The sequence below is a fragment of the Rhinoderma darwinii genome, unplaced genomic scaffold (genome assembly GCF_050947455.1).
Source record: "Rhinoderma darwinii isolate aRhiDar2 unplaced genomic scaffold, aRhiDar2.hap1 Scaffold_554, whole genome shotgun sequence".
Lineage (NCBI taxonomy): Eukaryota > Metazoa > Chordata > Amphibia > Anura > Rhinodermatidae > Rhinoderma > Rhinoderma darwinii.
The window spans coordinates 190,360-214,082 of NW_027464105.1; the positions used below are offsets into that span (position 1 = coordinate 190,360).

The window sequence follows — 23,723 nt, forward strand, 5'->3', positions numbered from 1 at the left end:
AAAATCAAATCTTTTCTTGTTTATAAAAATGTCATTAAATGGCATGCAAGAACTAGATGAGTGTATATATAGGTCTACTAGAACACATCTACAAAAAAAAACATTTGTAGTAATAGTTCCATGCAAACATTTTCTAGAAGGTTTATCATTTACACAAGTTTTTAGAGTTCTGCTCCTCTAATCGGCTTAACAAATTTCAACCTGTTTTGGCAGTATTAGCCCTGCCTGCAATCTTGGGCTTTGGAAGACAATAAGGGTCATTTACAAAAACACCCGACAAGGATGGGATTTGAAGCCATGCATGCAGAGCACAATGGATTAGCTGTCCATCGCCTTAACCACTCGGCCACCTCGTCAACTTATTTTCATTTTTTTTTTCTTTGGTTAGTTTCCAGCTGTTTTATAACCAAACCTAATCCCTAAAAAGTGTTTTACAAATTTTGAGAAGTGTCAGTAATATGTATTCTAAATGTATTTTCCCTTATTTAAATTCAAATCTATTCTTGTTTATAAAAATGTCATTAAATGGCATGCAAGAACTAGATGAGTGTATATATAGGTCTACTAGAACACATCTACAAAAAAAAACATTTGTAGTAATAGTTCCATGCAAACATTTTCTAGAAGGTTTATCATTTACACAAGTTTTTAGAGTTCTGCTCCTCTAATCGGCTTAACAAATTTCAACCTGTTTTGGCAGTATTAGCCCTGCCTGCAATCTTGGGCTTTGGAAGACAATAATGGTCATTTACAAAAACACCCGACGAGGATGGGATTTGAACCCATGCATGCAGAGCACAATGGATTAGCAGTCTATCGCCTTAACCACTCGGCCACCTCGTCAACTTATTTTCATTTTTTTTCTTTGGTTAGTTTCCAGCTGTTTTATAACCAAACCTGATCCCTAAAAAGTGTTTTACAAATTTTGAGAAGTGTCAGTAATATGTATTCTAAATTTTTTTTCCCTTATTTAAAATCAAATCTTTTCTTGTTTATAAAAATGTCATTAAATGGCATGCAAGAACTAGATGAGTGTATATATAGGTCTACTAGAACACATCTACAAAAAAAAACATTTGTAGTAATAGTTCCATGCAAACATTTTCTAGAAGGTTTATCATTTACACAAGTTTTTAGAGTTCTGCTCCTCTAATCGGCTTAACAAATTTCAACCTGTTTTGGCAGTATTAGCCCTGCCTGCAATCTTGGGCTTTGGAAGACAATAAGGGTCATTTACAAAAACACCCGACAAGGATGGGATTTGAAGCCATGCATGCAGAGCACAATGGATTAGCTGTCCATCGCCTTAACCACTCGGCCACCTCGTCAACTTATTTTCATTTTTTTTTTCTTTGGTTAGTTTCCAGCTGTTTTATAACCAAACCTAATCCCTAAAAAGTGTTTTACAAATTTTGAGAAGTGTCAGTAATATGTATTCTAAATGTATTTTCCCTTATTTAAATTCAAATCTATTCTTGTTTATAAAAATGTCATTAAATGGCATGCAAGAACTAGATGAGTGTATATATAGGTCTACTAGAACACATCTACAAAAAAAAACATTTGTAGTAATAGTTCCATGCAAACATTTTCTAGAAGGTTTATCATTTACACAAGTTTTTAGAGTTCTGCTCCTCTAATCGGCTTAACAAATTTCAACCTGTTTTGGCAGTATTAGCCCTGCCTGCAATCTTGGGCTTTGGAAGACAATAATGGTCATTTACAAAAACACCCGACGAGGATGGGATTTGAACCCATGCATGCAGAGCACAATGGATTAGCAGTCTATCGCCTTAACCACTCGGCCACCTCGTCAACTTATTTTCATTTTTTTTCTTTGGTTAGTTTCCAGCTGTTTTATAACCAAACCTGATCCCTAAAAAGTGTTTTACAAATTTTGAGAAGTGTCAGTAATATGTATTCTAAATTTTTTTTCCCTTATTTAAAATCAAATCTTTTCTTGTTTATAAAAATGTCATTAAATGGCATGCAAGAACTAGATGAGTGTATATATAGGTCTACTAGAACACATCTACAAAAAAAAACATTTGTAGTAATAGTTCCATGCAAACATTTTCTAGAAGGTTTATCATTTACACAAGTTTTTAGAGTTCTGCTCCTCTAATCGGCTTAACAAATTTCAACCTGTTTTGGCAGTATTAGCCCTGCCTGCAATCTTGGGCTTTGGAAGACAATAAGGGTCATTTACAAAAACACCCGACAAGGATGGGATTTGAAGCCATGCATGCAGAGCACAATGGATTAGCTGTCCATCGCCTTAACCACTCGGCCACCTCGTCAACTTATTTTCATTTTTTTTTTCTTTGGTTAGTTTCCAGCTGTTTTATAACCAAACCTAATCCCTAAAAAGTGTTTTACAAATTTTGAGAAGTGTCAGTAATATGTATTCTAAATGTATTTTCCCTTATTTAAATTCAAATCTATTCTTGTTTATAAAAATGTCATTAAATGGCATGCAAGAACTAGATGAGTGTATATATAGGTCTACTAGAACACATCTACAAAAAAAAACATTTGTAGTAATAGTTCCATGCAAACATTTTCTAGAAGGTTTATCATTTACACAAGTTTTTAGAGTTCTGCTCCTCTAATCGGCTTAACAAATTTCAACCTGTTTTGGCAGTATTAGCCCTGCCTGCAATCTTGGGCTTTGGAAGACAATAAGGGTCATTTACAAAAACACCCGACGAGGATGGGATTTGAACCCATGCATGCAGAGCACAATGGATTAGCAGTCTATCGCCTTAACCACTCGGCCACCTTGTCTACTTATTTTCATTTTTTTTTCTTTGGTTAGTTTCCAGCTGTTTTATAACCAAACCTGATCCCTAAAAAGTGTTTTACAAATTTTGAGAAGTGTCAGTAATATGTATTCTAAATTTTTTTTCCCTTATTTAAAATCAAATCTTTTCTTGTTTATAAAAATGTCATTAAATGGCATGCAAGAACTAGATGAGTGTATATATAGGTCTACTAGAACACATCTACAAAAAAAAACATTTGTAGTAATAGTTCCATGCAAACATTTTCTAGAAGGTTTATCATTTACACAAGTTTTTAGAGTTCTGCTCCTCTAATCGGCTTAACAAATTTCAACCTGTTTTGGCAGTATTAGCCCTGCCTGCAATCTTGGGCTTTGGAAGACAATAATGGTCATTTACAAAAACACCCGACGAGGATGGGATTTGAACCCATGCATGCAGAGCACAATGGATTAGCAGTCTATCGCCTTAACCACTCGGCCACCTCGTCAACTTATTTTCATTCTTTTTCTTTGGTTAGTTTCCAGCTGTTTTATAACCAAACCTGATCCCTAAAAAGTGTTTTACAAATTTTGAGAAGGGTCAGTAATATGTATTCTAAATTTTTTTTCCCTTATTTAAAATCAAATCTTTTCTTGTTTATAAAAATGTCATTAAATGGCATGCAAGAACTAGATGAGTGTATATATAGGTCTACTAGAACACATCTACAAAAAAAAACATTTGTAGTAATAGTTCCATGCAAACATTTTCTAGAAGGTTTATCATTTACACAAGTTTTTAGAGTTCTGCTCCTCTAATCGGCTTAACAAATTTCAACCTGTTTTGGCAGTATTAGCCCTGCCTGCAATCTTGGGCTTTGGAAGACAATAATGGTCATTTACAAAAACACCTGACGAGGATGGGATTTGAACCCATGCATGCAGAGCACAATGGATTAGCAGTCTATCGCCTTAACCACTCGGACACCTCGTCAACTTATTTTCATTTTTTTTCTTTGGTTAGTTTCCAGCTGTTTTATAACCAAACCTGATCCCTAAAAAGTGTTTTACAAATTTTGAGAAGTGTCAGTAATATGTATTCTAAATGTATTTTCCCTTATTTAAAATCAAATCTATTCTTGTTTATAAAAATGTCATTAAATGGCATGCAAGAACTAGATGAGTGTATATATAGGTCTACTAGAACACATCTACAAAAAAAAACATTTGTAGTAATAGTTCCATGCAAACATTTTCTAGAAGGTTTATCATTTACACAAGTTTTTAGAGTTCTGCTACTCTAATCGGCTTAACAAATTTCAACCTGTTTTGGCAGTATTTTAGCCCTGCCTGCAATCTTGGGCTTTGGAAGACAATAAGGGTCATTTCCAAAAACACCCGACGAGGATGGGATTTGAACCCATGCATGCAGAGCACAATGGATTAGCAGTCCATCGCCTTAACCACTCGGCCACCTCGTCAACTTATTTTCATTTTTTTTCTTTGGTTAGTTTCCAGCTGTTTTATAACCAAACCTGATCCCTAAAAAGTGTTTTACAAATTTTGAGAAGTGTCAGTAATATGTATTCTAAATTTTTTTTCCCTTATTTAAAATCAAATCTTTTCTTGTTTATAAAAATGTCATTAAATGGCATGCAAGAACTAGATGAGTGTATATATAGGTCTACTAGAACACATCTACAAAAAAAAACATTTGTAGTAATAGTTCCATGCAAACATTTTCTAGAAGGTTTATCATTTACACAAGTTTTTAGAGTTCTGCTCCTCTAATCGGCTTAACAAATTTCAACCTGTTTTGGCAGTATTTTAGCCCTGCCTGCAATCTTGGGCTTTGGAAGACAATAATGGTCATTTACAAAAACACCCAACGAGGATGGGATTTGAACCCATGCATGCAGAGCACAATGGATTAGCAGTCTATCGCCTTAACCACTCGGCCACCTCGTCAACTTATTTTCATTTTTTTCTTTGGTTAGTTTCCAGCTGTTTTATAACCAAACCTGATCCCTAAAAAGTGTTTTACAAATTTTGAGAAGTGTCAGTAATATGTATTCTAAATTTTTTTTCCCTTATTTAAAATCAAATCTTTTCTTGTTTATAAAAATGTCATTAAATGGCATGCAAGAACTAGATGAGTGTATATATAGGTCTACTAGAACACATCTACAAAAAAAAACATTTGTAGTAATAGTTCCATGCAAACATTTTCTAGAAGGTTTATCATTTACACAAGTTTTTAGAGTTCTGCTCCTCTAATCGGCTTAACAAATTTCAACCTGTTTTGGCAGTATTAGCCCTGCCTGCAATCTTGGGCTTTGGAAGACAATAAGGGTCATTTACAAAAACACCCGACAAGGATGGGATTTGAAGCCATGCATGCAGAGCACAATGGATTAGCTGTCCATCGCCTTAACCACTCGGCCACCTCGTCAACTTATTTTCATTTTTTTTTTCTTTGGTTAGTTTCCAGCTGTTTTATAACCAAACCTGATCCCTAAAAAGTGTTTTACAAATTTTGAGAAGTGTCAGTAATATGTATTCTAAATGTATTTTCCCTTATTTAAAATCAAATCTATTCTTGTTTATAAAAATGTCATTAAATGGCATGCAAGAACTAGATGAGTGTATATATAGGTCTACTAGAACACATCTACAAAAAAAACCATTTGTAGTAATAGTTCCATGCAAACATTTTCTAGAAGGTTTATCATTTACACAAGTTTTTAGAGTTCTGCTCCTCTAATCGGCTTAACAAATTTCAACCTGTTTTGGCAGTATTTTAGCCCTGCCTGCAATCTTGGGCTTTGGAAGACAATAAGGGTCATTTCCAAAAACACCCGACGAGGATGGGATTTGAACCCATGCATGCAGAGCACAATGGATTAGCAGTCCATCGCCTTAACCACTCGGCCACCTCGTCAACTTATTTTCATTTTTTTCTTTGGTTAGTTTCCAGCTGTTTTATAACCAAACCTGATCCCTAAAAAGTGTTTTACAAATTTTGAGAAGTGTCAGTAATATGTATTCTAAATGTATTTTCCCTTATTTAAAATCAAATCTATTCTTGTTTATAAAAATGTCATTAAATGGCATGCAAGAACTAGATGAGTGTATATATAGGTCTACTAGAACACATCTACAAAAAAAAACATTTGTAGTAATAGTTCCATGCAAACATTTTCTAGAAGGTTTATCATTTACACAAGTTTTTAGAGTTCTGCTCCTCTAATCGGCTTAACAAATTTCAACCTGTTTTGGCAGTATTTTAGCCCTGCCTGCAATCTTGGGCTTTGGAAGACAATAAGGGTCATTTCCAAAAACACCCGACGAGGATGGGATTTGAACCCATGCATGCAGAGCACAATGGATTAGCAGTCCATCGCCTTAACCACTCGGCCACCTCGTCAACTTATTTTCTTTTTTTTCTTTGGTTAGTTTCCAGCTGTTTTATAACCAAACCTGATCCCTAAAAAGTGTTTTACAAATTTTGAGAAGTGTCAGTAATATGTATTCTAAATTTATTTTCCCTTATTTAAAATCAAATCTTTTCTTGTTTATAAAAATGTCATTTAATGGCATGCAAGAACTAGATGAGTGTATATATAGGTCTACTAGAACACATCTACAAAAAAAAACAAATGTAGTAATAGTTCCATGCAAACATTTTCTAGAAGGTTTATCATTTACACAAGTTTCTAGAGTTCTGCTCCTCTAATCGGCTTAACAAATTTCAACCTGTTTTGGCAGTATTAGCCCTGCCTGCAATCTTGGGCTTTGGAAGACAATAAGGGTAATTTACAAAAACACCTGACGAGGATGGGATTTGAACATCGCCTTAACCACTCGGCCACCTCGTCAACTTATTTTCATTTTTTTTTTTCTTTGGTTAGTTTCCAGCTGTTTTATAACCAAACCTGATCCCTAAAAAGTGTTTTACAAATTTTGAGAAGTGTCAGTAATATGTATTCTAAATTTATTTTCCCTTATTTAAAATCAAATCTATTCTTGTTTATAAAAATGTCATTAAATGGCATGCAAGAACTAGATGAGTGTATATATAGGTCTACTAGAACACATCTACAAAAAAAAACAAATGTAGTAATAGTTCCTTGCAAACATTTTCTAGAAGGTTTATCATTTACACAAGTTTCTAGAGTTCTGCTCCTCTAATCGGCTTAACAAATTTCAACCTGTTTTGGCAGTATTAGCCCTGCCTGCAATCTTGGGCTTTGGAAGACAATAAGGGTCATTTCCAAAAACACCCGACGAGGATGGGATTTGAACCCATGCATGCAGAGCACAATGGATTAGCAGTCCATCGCCTTAACCACTCGGCCACCTCGTCAACTTATTTTCTTTTTTTTCTTTGGTTAGTTTCCAGCTGTTTTATAACCAAACCTGATCCCTAAAAAGTGTTTTACAAATTTTGAGAAGTGTCAGTAATATGTATTCTAAATTTATTTTCCCTTATTTAAAATCAAATCTTTTCTTGTTTATAAAAATGTCATTTAATGGCATGCAAGAACTAGATGAGTGTATATATAGGTCTACTAGAACACATCTACAAAAAAAAACAAATGTAGTAATAGTTCCATGCAAACATTTTCTAGAAGGTTTATCATTTACACAAGTTTCTAGAGTTCTGCTCCTCTAATCGGCTTAACAAATTTCAACCTGTTTTGGCAGTATTAGCCCTGCCTGCAATCTTGGGCTTTGGAAGACAATAAGGGTAATTTACAAAAACACCTGACGAGGATGGGATTTGAACCCATGCATGCAGAGCACAATGGATTAGCTGTCCATCGCCTTAACCACTCGGCCACCTCGTCAACTTATTTTCATTTTTTTTTTCTTTGGTTAGTTTCCAGCTGTTTTATAACCAAACCTGATCCCTAAAAAGTGTTTTACAAATTTTGAGAAGTGTCAGTAATATGTATTCTAAATTTATTTTCCCTTATTTAAAATCAAATCTATTCTTGTTTATAAAAATGTCATTAAATGGCATGCAAGAACTAGATGAGTGTATATATAGGTCTACTAGAACACATCTACAAAAAAAAACAAATGTAGTAATAGTTCCTTGCAAACATTTTCTAGAAGGTTTATCATTTACACAAGTTTCTAGAGTTCTGCTCCTCTAATCGGCTTAACAAATTTGTTTGGCAGTATTAGCCCTGCCTGCAATCTTGGGCTTTGGAAGACAATAAGGGTCATTTCCAAAAACACCCGACGAGGATGGGATTTGAACCCATGCATGCAGAGCACAATGGATTAGCAGTCCATCGCCTTAACCACTCGGCCACCTCGTCAACTTATTTTCTTTTTTTTCTTTGGTTAGTTTCCAGCTGTTTTATAACCAAACCTGATCCCTAAAAAGTGTTTTACAAATTTTGAGAAGTGTCAGTAATATGTATTCTAAATTTATTTTCCCTTATTTAAAATCAAATCTTTTCTTGTTTATAAAAATGTCATTAAATGGCATGCAAGAACTAGATGAGTGTATATATAGGTCTACTAGAACACATCTACAAAAAAAACATTTGTAGTAATAGTTCCATGCAAACATTTTCTAGAAGGTTTATCATTTACAGAAGTTTTTAGAGTTCTGCTCCTCTAATCGGCTTAACAAATTTCAACCTGTTTTGGCAGTATTAGCCCTGCCTGCAATTTTGGGCTTTGGAAGACAATAAGGGTCATTTACACAAACACCCGACGAGGATGGGATGCAGAGCACAATGGATTAGCAGTCCATCGCCTTAACCACTCGGCCACCTCGTCAACTTATTTTCATTTTTTTCTTTGGTTAGTTTCCAGCTGTTTTATAACCAAACCTGATCCCTAAAAAGTGTTTTACAAATTTTGAGAAGTGTCAGTAATATGTATTCTAAATTTTTTTTCCCTTATTTAAAATCAAATCTTTTCTTGTTTATAAAAATGTCATTAAATGGCATGCAAGAACTAGATGAGTGTATATATAGGTCTACTAGAACACATCTACAAAAAAAAACATTTGTAGTAATAGTTCCATGCAAACATTTTCTAGAAGGTTTATCATTTACACAAGTTTTTAGAGTTCTGCTCCTCTAATCGGCTTAACAAATTTCAACCTGTTTTGGCAGTATTAGCCCTGCCTGCAATCTTGGGCTTTGGAAGACAATAAGGGTCATTTACAAAAACACCCGACGAGGATGGGATTTGAACCCATGCATGCAGAGCACAATGGATTAGCAGTCCATCGCCTTAACCACTCGGCCACCTCGTCAACTTATTTTCATTTTTTTTCTTTGGTTAGTTTCCAGCTGTTTTATAACCAAACCTGATCCCTAAAAAGTGTTTTACAAATTTTGAGAAGTGTCAGTAATATGTATTCTAAATTTATTTTCCCTTATTTAAAATCAAATCTTTTCTTGTTTATAAAAATGTCATTAAATGGCATGCAAGAACTAGATGAGTGTATATATAGGTCTACTAGAACACATCTACAAAAAAAACATTTGTAGTAATAGTTCCATGCAAACATTTTCTAGAAGGTTTATCATTTACAGAAGTTTTTAGAGTTCTGCTCCTCTAATCGGCTTAACAAATTTCAACCTGTTTTGGCAGTATTAGCCCTGCCTGCAATTTTGGGCTTTGGAAGACAATAAGGGTCATTTACAAAAACACCCGACGAGGATGGGATGCAGAGCACAATGGATTAGCAGTCCATCGCCTTAACCACTCGGCCACCTCGTCAACTTATTTTCATTTTTTTCTTTGGTTAGTTTCCAGCTGTTTTATAACCAAACCTGATCCCTAAAAAGTGTTTTACAAATTTTGAGAAGTGTCAGTAATATGTATTCTAAATTTTTTTTCCCTTATTTAAAATCAAATCTTTTCTTGTTTATAAAAATGTCATTAAATGGCATGCAAGAACTAGATGAGTGTATGTATAGGTCTACTAGAACACATCTACAAAAAAAAAACATTTGTAGTAATAGTTCCATGCAAACATTTTCTAGAAGGTTTATCATTTACACAAGTTTTTAGAGTTCTGCTCCTCTAATCGGCTTAACAAATTTCAACCTGTTTTGGCAGTATTAGCCCTGCCTGCAATCTTGGGCTTTGGAAGACAATAAGGGTCATTTCCAAAAACACCCGACGAGGATGGGATTTGAACCCATGCATGCAGAGCACAATGGATTAGCAGTCCATCGCCTTAACCACTCGGCCACCTCGTCAACTTATTTTCTTTTTTTTCTTTGGTTAGTTTCCAGCTGTTTTATAACCAAACCTGATCCCTAAAAAGTGTTTTACAAATTTTGAGAAGTGTCAGTAATATGTATTCTAAATTTATTTTCCCTTATTTAAAATCAAATCTTTTCTTGTTTATAAAAATGTCATTAAATGGCATGCAAGAACTAGATGAGTGTATATATAGGTCTACTAGAACACATCTACAAAAAAAACATTTGTAGTAATAGTTCCATGCAAACATTTTCTAGAAGGTTTATCATTTACAGAAGTTTTTAGAGTTCTGCTCCTCTAATCGGCTTAACAAATTTCAACCTGTTTTGGCAGTATTAGCCCTGCCTGCAATTTTGGGCTTTGGAAGACAATAAGGGTCATTTACAAAAACACCCGACGAGGATGGGATGCAGAGCACAATGGATTAGCAGTCCATCGCCTTAACCACTCGGCCACCTCGTCAACTTATTTTCATTTTTTTCTTTGGTTAGTTTCCAGCTGTTTTATAACCAAACCTGATCCCTAAAAAGTGTTTTACAAATTTTGAGAAGTGTCAGTAATATGTATTCTAAATTTTTTTTCCCTTATTTAAAATCAAATCTTTTCTTGTTTATAAAAATGTCATTAAATGGCATGCAAGAACTAGATGAGTGTATATATAGGTCTACTAGAACACATCTACAAAAAAAAACATTTGTAGTAATAGTTCCATGCAAACATTTTCTAGAAGGTTTATCATTTACACAAGTTTTTAGAGTTCTGCTCCTCTAATCGGCTTAACAAATTTCAACCTGTTTTGGCAGTATTAGCCCTGCCTGCAATCTTGGGCTTTGGAAGACAATAAGGGTCATTTCCAAAAACACCCGACGAGGATGGGATTTGAACCCATGCATGCAGAGCACAATGGATTAGCAGTCCATCGCCTTAACCACTCGGCCACCTCGTCAACTTATTTTCATTTTCATTTTCATTTTTTTTCTTTGGTTAGTTTCCAGCTGTTTTATAACCAAACCTGATCCCTAAAAAGTGTTTTACAAATTTTGAGAAGTGTCAGTAATATGTATTCTAAATTTATTTTCCCTTATTTAAAATCAAATCTTTTCTTGTTTATAAAAATGTCATTAAATGGCATGCAAGAACTAGATGAGTGTATATATAGGTCTACTAGAACACATCTACAAAAAAAAACATTTGTAGTAATAGTTCCATGCAAACATTTTCTAGAAGGTTTATCATTTACACAAGTTTTTAGAGTTCTGCTCCTCTAATCGGCTTAACAAATTTCAACCTGTTTTGGCAGTATTAGCCCTGCCTGCAATCTTGGGCTTTGAAAGACAATAAGGGTCATTTACAAAAACACCCGACAATGGATTAGCTGTCCATCGCCTTAACCACTCGGCCACCTCGTCAACTTATTTTCATTTTTTTTTTCTTTGGTTAGTTTCCAGCTGTTTTATAACCAAACCTGATCCCTAAAAAGTGTTTTACAAATTTTGAGAAGTGTCAGTAATATGTATTCTAAATGTATTTTCCCTTATTTAAAATCAAATCTATTCTTGTTTATAAAAATGTCATTAAATGGCATGCAAGAACTAGATGAGTGTATATATAGGTCTACTAGAACACATCTACAAAAAAAACCATTTGTAGTAATAGTTCCATGCAAACATTTTCTAGAAGGTTTATCATTTACACAAGTTTTTAGAGTTCTGCTCCTCTAATCGGCTTAACAAATTTCAACCTGTTTTGGCAGTATTAGCCCTGCCTGCAATCTTGGGCTTTGGAAGACAATAAGGGTAATTTACAAAAACACCTGACGAGGATGGGATTTGAACCCATGCATGCAGAGCACAATGGATTAGCTGTCCATCGCCTTAACCACTCGGCCACCTCGTCAACTTATTTTCATTTTTTTTTTCTTTGGTTAGTTTCCAGCTGTTTTATAACCAAACCTGATCCCTAAAAAGTGTTTTACAAATTTTGAGAAGTGTCAGTAATATGTATTCTAAATTTATTTTCCCTTATTTAAAATCAAATCTATTCTTGTTTATAAAAATGTCATTAAATGGCATGCAAGAACTAGATGAGTGTATATATAGGTCTACTAGAACACATCTACAAAAAAAAACATTTGTAGTAATAGTTCCATGCAAACATTTTCTAGAAGGTTTATCATTTACACAAGTTTTTAGAGTTCTGCTCCTCTAATCGGCTTAACAAATTTCAACCTGTTTTGGCAGTATTAGCCCTGCCTGCAATCTTGGGCTTTGGAAGACAATAAGGGTCATTTCCAAAAACACCCGACGAGGATGGGATTTGAACCCATGCATGCAGAGCACAATGGATTAGCAGTCCATCGCCTTAACCACTCGGCCACCTCTACAACTTATTTTCTTTTTTTTCTTTGGTTAGTTTCCAGCTGTTTTATAACCAAACCTGATCCCTAAAAAGTGTTTTACAAATTTTGAGAAGTGTCAGTAATATGTATTCTAAATTTATTTTCCCTTATTTAAAATCAAATCTATTCTTGTTTATAAAAATGTCATTAAATGGCATGCAAGAACTAGATGAGTGTATATATAGGTCTACTAGAACACATCTACAAAAAAAACATTTGTAGTAATAGTTCCATGCAAACATTTTCTAGAAGGTTTATCATTTACAGAAGTTTTTAGAGTTCTGCTCCTCTAATCGGATTAACAAATTTCAACCTGTTTTGGCAGTATTAGCCCTGCCTGCAATTTTGGGCTTTGGAAGACAATAAGGGTCATTTACAAAAACACCCGACGAGGATGGGATGCAGAGCACAATGGATTAGCAGTCCATCGCCTTAACCACTCGGCCACCTCGTCAACTTATTTTCATTTTTTTCTTTGGTTAGTTTCCAGCTGTTTTATAACCAAACCTGATCCCTAAAAAGTGTTTTACAAATTTTGAGAAGTGTCAGTAATATGTATTCTAAATTTATTTTCCCTTATTTAAAATCAAATCTTTTCTTGTTTATAAAAATGTCATTAAATGGCATGCAAGAACTAGATGAGTGTATATATAGGTCTACTAGAACACATCTACAAAAAAAAACATTTGTAGTAATAGTTCCATGCAAACATTTTCTAGAAGGTTTATCATTTACACAAGTTTTTAGAGTTCTGCTCCTCTAATCGGCTTAACAAATTTCAACCTGTTTTGGCAGTATTAGCCCTGCCTGCAATCTTGGGCTTTGGAAGACAATAAGGGTCATTTACAAAAACACCCGACAAGGATGGGATTTGAACCCATGCATGCATAGCACAATGGATTAGCTGTCCATCGCCTTAACCACTCGGCCACCTCGTCAACTTATTTTCATTTTTTTTTTTTTTTTTTTTTTTTTCTTTGGTTAGTTTCCAGCTGTTTTATAACCAAACCTGATCCCTAAAAAGTGTTTTGTTTTACAAATTTTGAGAAGTGTCAGTAATATGTATTCTAAATGTATTTTCCCTTATTTAAAATCAAATCTATTCTTGTTTATAAAAATGTCATTAAATGGCATGCAAGAACTAGATGAGTGTATATATAGGTCTACTAGAACACATCTACAAAAAAAAACATTTGTAGTAATAGTTCCATGCAAACATTTTCTAGAAGGTTTATCATTTACACAAGTTTTTAGAGTTCTGCTCCTCTAATCGGCTTAACAAATTTCAACCTGTTTTGGCAGTATTTTAGCCCTGCCTGCAATCTTGGGCTTTGGAAGACAATAAGGGTCATTTCCAAAAACACCCGACGAGGATGGGATTTGAACCCATGCATGCAGAGCACAATGGATTAGCAGTCCATCGCCTTAACCACTCGGCCACCTTGTCAACTTATTTTCATTTTTTTCTTTGGTTAGTTTCCAGCTGTTTTATAACCAAACCTGATCCCTAAAAAGTGTTTTACAAATTTTGAGAAGTGTCAGTAATATGTATTCTAAATGTATTTTCCCTTATTTAAAATCAAATCTATTCTTGTTTATAAAAATGTCATTAAATGGCATGCAAGAACTAGATGAGTGTATATATAGGTCTACTAGAACACATCTACAAAAAAAAACATTTGTAGTAATAGTTCCATGCAAACATTTTCTAGAAGGTTTATCATTTACACAAGTTTTTAGAGTTCTGCTCCTCTAATCGGCTTAACAAATTTCAACCTGTTTTGGCAGTATTTTAGCCCTGCCTGCAATCTTGGGCTTTGGAAGACAATAAGGGTCATTTCCAAAAACACCCGACGAGGATGGGATTTGAACCCATGCATGCAGAGCACAATGGATTAGCAGTCCATCGCCTTAACCACTCGGCCACCTCGTCAACTTATTTTCATTTTTTTCTTTGGTTAGTTTCCAGCTGTTTTATAACCAAACCTGATCCCTAAAAAGTGTTTTACAAATTTTGAGAAGTGTCAGTAATATGTATTCTAAATTTATTTTCCCTTATTTAAAATCAAATCTATTCTTGTTTATAAAAATTTCATTAAATGGCATGCAAGAACTAGATGAGTGTATATATAGGTCTACTAGAACACATCTACAAAAAAAAACATTTGTAGTAATAGTTCCATGCAAACATTTTCTAGAAGGTTTATCATTTACACAAGTTTTTAGAGTTCTGCTCCTCTAATCGGCTTAACAAATTTCAACCTGTTTTGGCAGTATTAGCCCTGCCTGCAATCTTGGGCTTTGGAAGACAATAAGGGTCATTTCCAAAAACACCCGACGAGGATGGGATTTGAACCCATGCATGCAGAGCACAATGGATTAGCAGTCCATCGCCTTAACCACTCGGCCACCTCGTCAACTTATTTTCATTTTTTTCTTTGGTTAGTTTCCAGCTGTTTTATAACCAAACCTGATCCCTAAAAAGTGTTTTACAAATTTTGAGAAGTGTCAGTAATATGTATTCTAAATTTATTTTCCCTTATTTAAAATCAAATCTATTCTTGTTTATAAAAATGGCATTAAATGGCATGCAAGAACTAGATGAGTGTATATATAGGTCTACTAGAACACATCTACAAAAAAAAACATTTGTAGTAATAGTTCCATGCAAACATTTTCTAGAAGGTTTATCATTTACACAAGTTTTTAGAGTTCTGCTCCTCTAATCGGCTTAACAAATTTCAACCTGTTTTGGCAGTATTAGCCCTGCCTGCAATCTTGGGCTTTGGAAGACAATAAGGGTCATTTCCAAAAACACCCGACGAGGATGGGATTTGAACCCATGCATGCAGAGCACAATGGATTAGCAGTCCATCGCCTTAACCACTCAGCCACCTCGTCAACTTATTTTCTTTTTTTTCTTTGGTTAGTTTCCAGCTGTTTTATAACCAAACCTGATCCCTAAAAAGTGTTTTACAAATTTTGAGAAGTGTCAGTAATATGTATTCTAAATTTATTTTCCCTTATTTAAAATCAAATCTATTCTTGTTTATAAAAATGTCATTAAATGGCATGCAAGAACTAGATGAGTGTATATATAGGTCTACTAGAACACATCTACAAAAAAAAACATTTGTAGTAATAGTTCCATGCAAACATTTTCTAGAAGGTTTATCATTTACACAAGTTTTTAGAGTTCTGCTCCTCTAATCGGCTTAACAAATTTCAACCTGTTTTGGCAGTATTAGCCCTGCCTGCAATCTTGGGCTTTGGAAGACAATAAGGGTCATTTCCAAAAACACCCGACGAGGATGGGATTTGAACCCATGCATGCAGAGCACAATGGATTAGCAGTCCATTGCCTTAACCACTCAGCCACCTCGTCAACTTATTTTCTTTTTTTTCTTTGGTTAGTTTCCAGCTGTTTTATAACCAAACCTGATCCCTAAAAAGTGTTTTACAAATTTTGAGAAGTGTCAGTAATATGTATTCTAAATTTATTTTCCCTTATTTAAAATCAAATCTTTTCTTGTTTATAAAAATGTCATTAAATGGCATGCAAGAACTAGATGAGTGTATATATAGGTCTACTAGAACACATCTACAAAAAAAAACATTTGTAGTAATAGTTCCATGCAAACATTTTCTAGAAGGTTTATCATTTACACAAGTTTTTAGAGTTCTGCTCCTCTAATCGGCTTAACAAATTTCAACCTGTTTTGGCAGTATTAGCCCTGCCTGCAATCTTGGGCTTTGGAAGACAATAAGGGTCATTTCCAAAAACACCCGACGAGGATGGGATTTGAACCCATGCATGCAGAGCACAATGGATTAGCAGTCCATCGCCTTAACCACTCAGCCACCTCGTCAACTTATTTTCTTTTTTTTCTTTGGTTAGTTTCCAGCTGTTTTATAACCAAACCTGATCCCTAAAAAGTGTTTTACAAATTTTGAGAAGTGTCAGTAATATGTATTCTAAATTTATTTTCCCTTATTTAAAATCAAATCTATTCTTGTTTATAAAAATGTCATTAAATGGCATGCAAGAACTAGATGAGTGTATATATAGGTCTACTAGAACACATCTACAAAAAAAAACATTTGTAGTAATAGTTCCATGCAAACATTTTCTAGAAGGTTTATCATTTACACAAGTTTTTAGAGTTCTGCTCCTCTAATCGGCTTAACAAATTTCAACCTGTTTTGGCAGTATTAGCCCTGCCTGCAATCTTGGGCTTTGGAAGACAATAAGGGTCATTTCCAAAAACACCCGACGAGGATGGGATTTGAACCCATGCATGCAGAGCACAATGGATTAGCAGTCCATCGCCTTAACCACTCAGCCACCTCGTCAACTTATTTTCTTTTTTTTCTTTGGTTAGTTTCCAGCTGTTTTATAACCAAACCTGATCCCTAAAAAGTGTTTTACAAATTTTGAGAAGTGTCAGTAATATGTATTCTAAATTTATTTTCCCTTATTTAAAATCAAATCTTTTCTTGTTTATAAAAATGTCATTAAATGGCATGCAAGAACTAGATGAGTGTATATATAGGTCTACTAGAACACATCTACAAAAAAAAACATTTGTAGTAATAGTTCCATGCAAACATTTTCTAGAAGGTTTATCATTTACAGAAGTTTTTAGAGTTCTGCTCCTCTAATCGGCTTAACAAATTTCAACCTGTTTTGGCAGTATTAGCCCTGCCTGCAATTTTGGGCTTTGGAAGACAATAAGGGTCATTTACAAAAACACCCGACGAGGATGGGATGCAGAGCACAATGGATTAGCAGTCCATCGCCTTAACCACTCGGCCACCTCGTCAACTTATTTTCATTTTTTTCTTTGGTTAGTTTCCAGCTGTTTTATAACCAAACCTGATCCCTAAAAAGTGTTTTACAAATTTTGAGAAGTGTCAGTAATATGTATTCTAAATTTATTTTCCCTTATTTAAAATCAAATCTTTTCTTGTTTATAAAAATGTCATTAAATGGCATGCAAGAACTAGATGAGTGTATATATAGGTCTACTAGAACACATCTACAAAAAAAAAACATTTGTAGTAATAGTTCCATGCAAACATTTTCTAGAAGGTTTATCATTTACACAAGTTTTTAGAGTTCTGCTCCTCTAATCGGCTTAACAAATTTCAACCTGTTTTGGCAGTATTAGCCCTGCCTGCAATCTTGGGCTTTGGAAGACAATAATGGTCATTTACAAAAACATCCAACGAGGATGGGATTTGAACCCATGCATGCAGAGCACAATGGATTAGCTGTCCATCGCCTTAACCACTTGGCCACCTCGTCAACTTATTTTCATTTTTTTTTTCTTTGGTTAGTTTCCAGCTGTTTTTTAACCAAACCTGATCCCTAAAAAGTGTTTTACAAATTTTGAGAAGTGTCAGTAATATGTATTCTAAATTTATTTTCCCTTATTTAAAATCAAATCTATTCTTGTTTATAAAAATGTCATTAAATGGCATGCAAGAACTAGATGAGTGTATATATAGGTCTACTAGAACACATCTACAAAAAAAAACATTTGTAGTAATAGTTCCATGCAAACATTTTCTAGAAGGTTTATCATTTACACATGTTTTTAGAGTTCTGCTCCTCTAATCGGCTTAACAAATTTCAACCTGTTTTGGCAGTATTAGCCCTGCCTGCAATCTTGGGCTTTGGAAGACAATAAGGGTCATTTACAAAAACACCCGACGAGGATGGGATGCAGAGCACAATGGATTAGCAGTCCATCGCCTTAACCACTCGGCCACCTCGTCAACTTATTTTCATTTTTTTCTTTGGTTAGTTTCCAGCTGTTTTATAACCAAACCTGATCCCTAAAAAGTGTTTTACAAATTTTGAGAAGTGTCAGTAATATGTATTCTAAATTTATTTTCCCTTATTTAAAATCAAATCTTTTCTTGTTTATAAAAATGTCATTAAATGGCATGCAAGAACTAGATGAGTGTATATATAGGTCTACTAGAACACATCTACAAAAAAAAAACATTTGTAGTAATAGTTCCATGCAAACATTTTCTAGAAGGTTTATCATTTACACAAGTTTTTAGAGTTCTGCTCCTCTAATCGGCTTAACAAATTTCAACCTGTTTTGGCAGTATTAGCCCTGCCTGCAATCTTGGGCTTTGGAAGACAATAATGGTCATTTACAAAAACATCCGACGAGGATGGGATTTGAACCCATGCATGCAGAGCACAATGGATTAGCTGTCCATCGCCTTAACCACTTGGCCACCTCGTCAACTTATTTTCATTTTTTTTTTCTTTGGTTAGTTTCCAGCTGTTTTATAACCAAACCTGATCCCTAAAAAGTGTTTTACAAATTTTGAGAAGTGTCAGTAATATGTATTCTAAATTTATTTTCCCTTATTTAAAATCAAATCTATTCTTGTTTATAAAAATGTCATTAAATGGCATGCAAGAACTAGATGAGTGTATATATAGGTCTACTAGAACACATCTACAAAAAAAAACATTTGTAGTAATAGTTCCATGCAAACATTTTCTAGAAGGTTTATCATTTACACATGTTTTTAGAGTTCTGCTCCTCTAATCGGCTTAACAAATTTCAACCTGTTTTGGCAGTATTAGCCCTGCCTGCAATCTTGGGCTTTGGAAGACAATAATGGTCATTTACAAAAACATCCGACGAGGATGGGATTTGAACCCATGCATGCAGAGCACAATGGATTAGCTGTCCATCGCCTTAACCACTTGGCCACCTCGTCAACTTATTTTCATTTTTTTTTTCTTTGGTTAGTTTCCAGCTGTTTTATAACCAAACCTGATCCCTAAAAAGTGTTTTACAAATTTTGAGAAGTGTCAGTAATATGTATTCTAAATTTATTTTCCCTTATTTAAAATCAAATCTATTCTTGTTTATAAAAATGTCATTAAATGGCATGCAAGAACTAGATGAGTGTATATATAGGTCTACTAGAACACATCTACAAAAAAAAACATTTGTAGTAATAGTTCCATGCAAACATTTTCTAGAAGGTTTATCATTTACACATGTTTTTAGAGTTCTGCTCCTCTAATCGGCTTAACAAATTTCAACCTGTTTTGGCAGTATTAGCCCTGCCTGCAATCTTGGGCTTTGGAAGACAATAAGGGTCATTTCCAAAAACACCCGACGAGGATGGGATTTGAACCCATGCATGCAGAGCACAATGGATTAGCTGTCCATCGCCTTAACCACTCGGCCACCTCGTCAACTTATTTTCAATTTTTTCTTTGGTTAGTTTCCAGCTGTTTTATAACCAAACCTGATCCCTAAAAAGTGTTTTACAAATTTTGAGAAGTGTCAGTAATATGTATTCTAAATTTATTTTCCCTTATTTAAAATCAAATCTTTTCTTGCTTATAAAAATGTCATTAAATGGCATGCAAGAACTAGATGAGTGTTTATATAGGTCTACTAGAACACATCTACAAAAAAAACATTTGTAGTAATAGTTCCATGCAAACATTTTCTAGAAGGTTTATCATTTACACAAGTTTTTAGAGTTCTGCTCCTCTAATCGGCTTAACAAATTTCAACCTGTTTTGGCAGTATTAGCCCTGCCTGCAATCTTGGGCTTTGGAAGACAATAAGGGTCATTTACAAAAACACCCGACGAGGATGGGATGCAGAGCACAATGGATTAGCAGTCCATCGCCTTAACCACTCGGCCACCTCGTCAACTTATTTTCATTTTTTTCTTTGGTTAGTTTCCAGCTGTTTTATAACCAAACCTGATCCCTAAAAAGTGTTTTACAAATTTTGAGAAGTGTCAGTAATATGTATTCTAAATTTATTTTCCCTTATTTAAAATCAAATCATTTCTTGTTTATAAAAATGTCATTAAATGGCATGCAAGAACTAGATGAGTGTATATATAGGTCTACTAGAACACATCTACAAAAAAAAACATTTGTAGTAATAGTTCCATGCAAACATTTTCTAGAAGGTTTATCATTTACACAAGTTTTTAGAGTTCTGCTCCTCTAATCGGCTTAACAAATTTCAACCTGTTTTGGCAGTATTAGCCCTGCCTGCAATCTTGGGCTTTGGAAGACAATAAGGGTCATTTACAAAAACACCCGACAAGGATGGGATTTGAACCCATGCATGCATAGCACAATGGATTAGCTGTCCATCGCCTTAACCACTCGGCCACCTCGTCAACTTATTTTCATTTCATTTTTTTTTTTTTTTTCTTTGGTTAGTTTCCAGCTGTTTTATAACCAAACCTGATCCCTAAAAAGTGTTTTACAAATTTTGAGAAGTGTCAGTAATATGTATTCTAAATTTATTTTCCCTTATTTAAAATCAAATCTTTTCTTGTTTATAAAAATGTCATTAAATGGCATGCAAGAACTAGATGAGTGTATATATAGGTCTACTAGAACACATCTACAAAAAAAACATTTGTAGTAATAGTTCCATGCAAACATTTTCTAGAAGGTTTATCATTTACACAAGTTTTTAGAGTTCTGCTCCTCTAATCGGCTTAACAAATTTCAACCTGTTTTGGCAGTATTAGCCCTGCCTGCAATCTTGGGCTTTGGAAGACAATAAGGGTCATTTACAAAAACACCCGACGAGGATGGGATGCAGAGCACAATGGATTAGCAGTCCATCGCCTTAACCACTCGGCCACCTCGTCAACTTATTTTCATTTTTTTCTTTGGTTAGTTTCCAGCTATTTTATAACCAAACCTGATCCCTAAAAAGTGTTTTACAAATTTTGAGAAGTGTCAGTAATATGTATTCTAAATTTATTTTCCCTTATTTAAAATCAAATCTTTTCTTGTTTATAAAAATGTCATTAAATGGCATGCAAGAACTAGATGAGTGTATATATAGGTCTACTAGAACACATCTACAAAAAAAACATTTGTAGTAATAGTTCCATGCAAACATTTTCTAGAAGGTTTATCATTTACACAAGTTTTTAGAGTTCTGCTCCTCTAATCGGCTTAACAAATTTCAACCTGTTTTGGCAGTATTAGCCCTGCCTGCAATCTTGGGCTTTGGAAGACAATAAGGGTCATTTACAAAAACACCCGACGAGGATGGGATGCAGAGCACAATGGATTAGCAGTCCATCGCCTTAACCACTCGGCCACCTCGTCAACTTATTTTCATTTTTTTCTTTGGTTAGTTTCCAGCTATTTTATAACCAAACCTGATCCCTAAAAAGTGTTTTACAAATTTTGAGAAGTGTCAGTAATATGTATTCTAAATTTATTTTCCCTTATTTAAAATCAAATCTTTTCTTGTTTATAAAAATGTCATTAAATGGCATGCAAGAACTAGATGAGTGTATATATAGGTCTACTAGAACACATCTACAAAAAAAACATTTGTAGTAATAGTTCCATGCAAACATTTTCTAGAAGGTTTATCATTTACACAAGTTTTTAGAGTTCTGCTCCTCTAATCGGCTTAACAAATTTCAACCTGTTTTGGCAGTATTAGCCCTGCCTGCAATCTTGGGCTTTGGAAGACAATAAGGGTCATTTACAAAAACACCCGACAAGGATGGGATTTGAACCCATGCATGCAGAGCACAATGGATTAGCTGTCCATCGCCTTAACCACTCGGCCACCTCGTCAACTTATTTTCATTTTTTTTTTCTTTGGTTAGTTTCCAGCTGTTTTATAACCAAACCTGATCCCTAAAAAGTGTTTTACAAATTTTGAGAAGTGTCAGTAATATGTATTCTAAATTTATTTTCCCTTATTTAAAATCAAATCTTTTCTTGTTTATAAAAATGTCATTAAATGGCATGCAAGAACTAGATGAGTGTATATATAGGTCTACTAGAACACATCTACAAAAAAAAACATTTGTAGTAATAGTTCCATGCAAACATTTTCTAGAACGTTTATCATTTACACAAGTTTTTAGAGTTCTGCTCCTCTACAATAAGGGTAATTTACAAAAACACCTGACGAGGATGGGATTTGAACCCATGCATGCAGAGCACAATGGATTAGCTGTCCATCGCCTTAACCACTCGGCCACCTTGTCAACTTATTTTCATTTTTTTCTTTGGTTAGTTTCCAGCTGTTTTATAACCAAACCTGATCCCTAAAAAGTGTTTTACAAATTTTGAGAAGTGTCAGTAATATGTATTCTAAATTTATTTTCCCTTATTTAAAATCAAATGTTTTCTTGTTTATAAAAATGTCATTAAATGGCATGCAAGAACTAGATGAGTGTATATATAGGTCTACTAGAACACATCTACAAAAAAAAACATTTGTAGTAATAGTTCCATGCAAACATTTTCTAGAAGGTTTATCATTTACACAAGTTTTTAGAGTTCTGCTCCTCTTATCGGCTTAACAAATTTCAACCTGTTTTGGCAGTATTAGCTCTGCCTGCAATCTTGGGCTTTGGAAGACAATAAGGGTAATTTACAAAAACACCCGACGAGGATGGGATTTGAACCCATGCATGCAGAGGACAATGGATTAGCAGTCCATCGCCTTAACCACTCGGCCACCTCGTCAACTTATTTACATTTTTTTCTTTGGTTAGTTTCCAGCTGTTTTATAACCAAACCTGATCCCTAAAAAGTGTTTTACAAATTTTGAGAAGTGTCAGTAATATGTATTCTAAATTTATTTTCCCTTATTTAAAATCAAATCTTTTCTTGTTTATAAAAATGTCATTAAATGGCATGCAAGAACTAGATGAGTGTATATATAGGTCTACTAGAACACATCTACAAAAAAAAACATTTGTAGTAATAGTTCCATGCAAACATTTTCTAGAAGGTTTCACAAGTTTTTAGAGTTCTGCTCCTCTAATCGGCTTAACAAATTTCAACCTGTTTTGGCAGTATTAGCCCTGCCTGCAATCTTGGGCTTTGGAAGACAATAAGGGTAATTTACAAAAACACCCGACGAGGATGGGATTTGAACCCATGCATGCAGAGCACAATGGATTAGCAGTCCATCACCTTAACCACTCGGCCACCTCGTCAACTTATTTTCATTTTTTTCTTTGGTTAGTTTCCAGCTGTTTTATAACCAAACCTGATCCCTAACAAGTGTTTTACAAATTTTGAGAAGTGTCAGTAATATGTATTCTAAATTTATTTTCCCTTATTTAAAATCAAATCTTTTCTTGTTTATAAAAATGTCATTAAATGGCATGCAAGAACTAGATGAGTGTATATATAGGTCTACTAGAGCACATCTACAAAAAAAAACATTTGTAGTAATAGTTCCATGCAAACATTTTCTAGAAGGTTTCACAAGTTTTTAGAGTTCTGCTCCTCTAATCGGCTTA

At 34.3% G+C, this 23,723-nt stretch overlaps 27 non-coding genes across 27 annotated transcripts; all 27 read right to left on the reverse strand.

Moving 5' to 3' along the window:
* Positions 1-761: 761 nt before the first annotated feature.
* TRNAS-GCU (transfer RNA serine (anticodon GCU)) lies at positions 762-843 on the reverse strand. Its single transcript has one exon. It is a non-coding gene; the product is annotated as a tRNA-Ser (tRNA).
* An 890-nt stretch (positions 844-1,733) lies between these two features.
* Positions 1,734-1,815, reverse strand: TRNAS-GCU (transfer RNA serine (anticodon GCU)). The gene has a single exon. It is a non-coding gene; the product is annotated as a tRNA-Ser (tRNA).
* An 890-nt stretch (positions 1,816-2,705) lies between these two features.
* On the reverse strand, positions 2,706-2,787 carry TRNAS-GCU (transfer RNA serine (anticodon GCU)). Its single transcript has one exon. It is a non-coding gene; the product is annotated as a tRNA-Ser (tRNA).
* A 404-nt stretch (positions 2,788-3,191) lies between these two features.
* Positions 3,192-3,273, reverse strand: TRNAS-GCU (transfer RNA serine (anticodon GCU)). The gene has a single exon. It is a non-coding gene; the product is annotated as a tRNA-Ser (tRNA).
* An 890-nt stretch (positions 3,274-4,163) lies between these two features.
* TRNAS-GCU (transfer RNA serine (anticodon GCU)) lies at positions 4,164-4,245 on the reverse strand. The gene has a single exon. It is a non-coding gene; the product is annotated as a tRNA-Ser (tRNA).
* A 405-nt stretch (positions 4,246-4,650) lies between these two features.
* Positions 4,651-4,732, reverse strand: TRNAS-GCU (transfer RNA serine (anticodon GCU)). The gene has a single exon. It is a non-coding gene; the product is annotated as a tRNA-Ser (tRNA).
* An 891-nt stretch (positions 4,733-5,623) lies between these two features.
* On the reverse strand, positions 5,624-5,705 carry TRNAS-GCU (transfer RNA serine (anticodon GCU)). The gene has a single exon. It is a non-coding gene; the product is annotated as a tRNA-Ser (tRNA).
* A 404-nt stretch (positions 5,706-6,109) lies between these two features.
* Positions 6,110-6,191, reverse strand: TRNAS-GCU (transfer RNA serine (anticodon GCU)). Its single transcript has one exon. It is a non-coding gene; the product is annotated as a tRNA-Ser (tRNA).
* Positions 6,192-7,048: 857 nt separating this feature from the next.
* Positions 7,049-7,130, reverse strand: TRNAS-GCU (transfer RNA serine (anticodon GCU)). The gene has a single exon. It is a non-coding gene; the product is annotated as a tRNA-Ser (tRNA).
* Positions 7,131-7,532: 402 nt separating this feature from the next.
* On the reverse strand, positions 7,533-7,614 carry TRNAS-GCU (transfer RNA serine (anticodon GCU)). The gene has a single exon. It is a non-coding gene; the product is annotated as a tRNA-Ser (tRNA).
* Positions 7,615-8,012: 398 nt separating this feature from the next.
* TRNAS-GCU (transfer RNA serine (anticodon GCU)) lies at positions 8,013-8,094 on the reverse strand. Its single transcript has one exon. It is a non-coding gene; the product is annotated as a tRNA-Ser (tRNA).
* An 871-nt stretch (positions 8,095-8,965) lies between these two features.
* Positions 8,966-9,047, reverse strand: TRNAS-GCU (transfer RNA serine (anticodon GCU)). The gene has a single exon. It is a non-coding gene; the product is annotated as a tRNA-Ser (tRNA).
* An 873-nt stretch (positions 9,048-9,920) lies between these two features.
* On the reverse strand, positions 9,921-10,002 carry TRNAS-GCU (transfer RNA serine (anticodon GCU)). The gene has a single exon. It is a non-coding gene; the product is annotated as a tRNA-Ser (tRNA).
* An 871-nt stretch (positions 10,003-10,873) lies between these two features.
* TRNAS-GCU (transfer RNA serine (anticodon GCU)) lies at positions 10,874-10,955 on the reverse strand. The gene has a single exon. It is a non-coding gene; the product is annotated as a tRNA-Ser (tRNA).
* Positions 10,956-11,823: 868 nt separating this feature from the next.
* On the reverse strand, positions 11,824-11,905 carry TRNAS-GCU (transfer RNA serine (anticodon GCU)). Its single transcript has one exon. It is a non-coding gene; the product is annotated as a tRNA-Ser (tRNA).
* Positions 11,906-13,772: 1,867 nt separating this feature from the next.
* TRNAS-GCU (transfer RNA serine (anticodon GCU)) lies at positions 13,773-13,854 on the reverse strand. Its single transcript has one exon. It is a non-coding gene; the product is annotated as a tRNA-Ser (tRNA).
* Positions 13,855-14,258: 404 nt separating this feature from the next.
* TRNAS-GCU (transfer RNA serine (anticodon GCU)) lies at positions 14,259-14,340 on the reverse strand. Its single transcript has one exon. It is a non-coding gene; the product is annotated as a tRNA-Ser (tRNA).
* Positions 14,341-14,742: 402 nt separating this feature from the next.
* Positions 14,743-14,824, reverse strand: TRNAS-GCU (transfer RNA serine (anticodon GCU)). The gene has a single exon. It is a non-coding gene; the product is annotated as a tRNA-Ser (tRNA).
* Positions 14,825-15,226: 402 nt separating this feature from the next.
* TRNAS-GCU (transfer RNA serine (anticodon GCU)) lies at positions 15,227-15,308 on the reverse strand. The gene has a single exon. It is a non-coding gene; the product is annotated as a tRNA-Ser (tRNA).
* A 402-nt stretch (positions 15,309-15,710) lies between these two features.
* On the reverse strand, positions 15,711-15,792 carry TRNAS-GCU (transfer RNA serine (anticodon GCU)). Its single transcript has one exon. It is a non-coding gene; the product is annotated as a tRNA-Ser (tRNA).
* A 402-nt stretch (positions 15,793-16,194) lies between these two features.
* On the reverse strand, positions 16,195-16,276 carry TRNAS-GCU (transfer RNA serine (anticodon GCU)). Its single transcript has one exon. It is a non-coding gene; the product is annotated as a tRNA-Ser (tRNA).
* Positions 16,277-16,678: 402 nt separating this feature from the next.
* Positions 16,679-16,760, reverse strand: TRNAS-GCU (transfer RNA serine (anticodon GCU)). The gene has a single exon. It is a non-coding gene; the product is annotated as a tRNA-Ser (tRNA).
* Positions 16,761-19,565: 2,805 nt separating this feature from the next.
* Positions 19,566-19,647, reverse strand: TRNAS-GCU (transfer RNA serine (anticodon GCU)). The gene has a single exon. It is a non-coding gene; the product is annotated as a tRNA-Ser (tRNA).
* A 2,306-nt stretch (positions 19,648-21,953) lies between these two features.
* Positions 21,954-22,035, reverse strand: TRNAS-GCU (transfer RNA serine (anticodon GCU)). Its single transcript has one exon. It is a non-coding gene; the product is annotated as a tRNA-Ser (tRNA).
* A 337-nt stretch (positions 22,036-22,372) lies between these two features.
* TRNAS-GCU (transfer RNA serine (anticodon GCU)) lies at positions 22,373-22,454 on the reverse strand. Its single transcript has one exon. It is a non-coding gene; the product is annotated as a tRNA-Ser (tRNA).
* A 402-nt stretch (positions 22,455-22,856) lies between these two features.
* Positions 22,857-22,938, reverse strand: TRNAS-GCU (transfer RNA serine (anticodon GCU)). The gene has a single exon. It is a non-coding gene; the product is annotated as a tRNA-Ser (tRNA).
* Positions 22,939-23,332: 394 nt separating this feature from the next.
* Positions 23,333-23,414, reverse strand: TRNAS-GCU (transfer RNA serine (anticodon GCU)). The gene has a single exon. It is a non-coding gene; the product is annotated as a tRNA-Ser (tRNA).
* Positions 23,415-23,723: the final 309 nt, after the last annotated feature.